General features: G+C 38.0%; 1 protein-coding gene across 1 annotated transcript in view; it reads right to left on the reverse strand.

Annotated features, from left to right (window-relative positions):
* plcl1 (phospholipase C like 1) overlaps positions 1-347 on the reverse strand; it is a 94,583-nt gene that overhangs the window by 33,011 nt on the left and 61,225 nt on the right. The gene's annotated exons all lie outside the window — the stretch shown is intronic.

Raw genomic sequence — 347 nt, forward strand, 5'->3', positions numbered from 1 at the left:
TGGTTCAGTTCATCTGGTTTAGTTCATCTGGTTTAGTTCATCTGGTTTAGTTCATCTGGTTCAGTTCATCTAGTTTAGTTCATCTGGTTCAGTTCATCTGGTTTAGTTCATTTGGTTCAGTTCATCTGGTTCAGTTCATCTGGTTTAGTTAATCTGGTTCAGTTCATCTGGTTCAGTTCATCTGGTTTAGTTCATTTGGTTCAGTTCATCGGGTTCAGTTCATCTGGTTTAGTTCATCTGGTTTAGTTCATCTGGTTCAGTTCATCTGGTTTAATTCATCTGGTTTAGTTCATCTGATTTAGTTCATCTGGTTCAGTTCATCTGGTTCAGTTCATCTGGTTCAGTTC

This window comes from Nematolebias whitei, chromosome 13 (genome assembly GCF_014905685.2).
Source record: "Nematolebias whitei isolate Nwh7 chromosome 13, NemWhi1, whole genome shotgun sequence".
Classification (NCBI taxonomy): domain Eukaryota; kingdom Metazoa; phylum Chordata; class Actinopteri; order Cyprinodontiformes; family Rivulidae; genus Nematolebias; species Nematolebias whitei.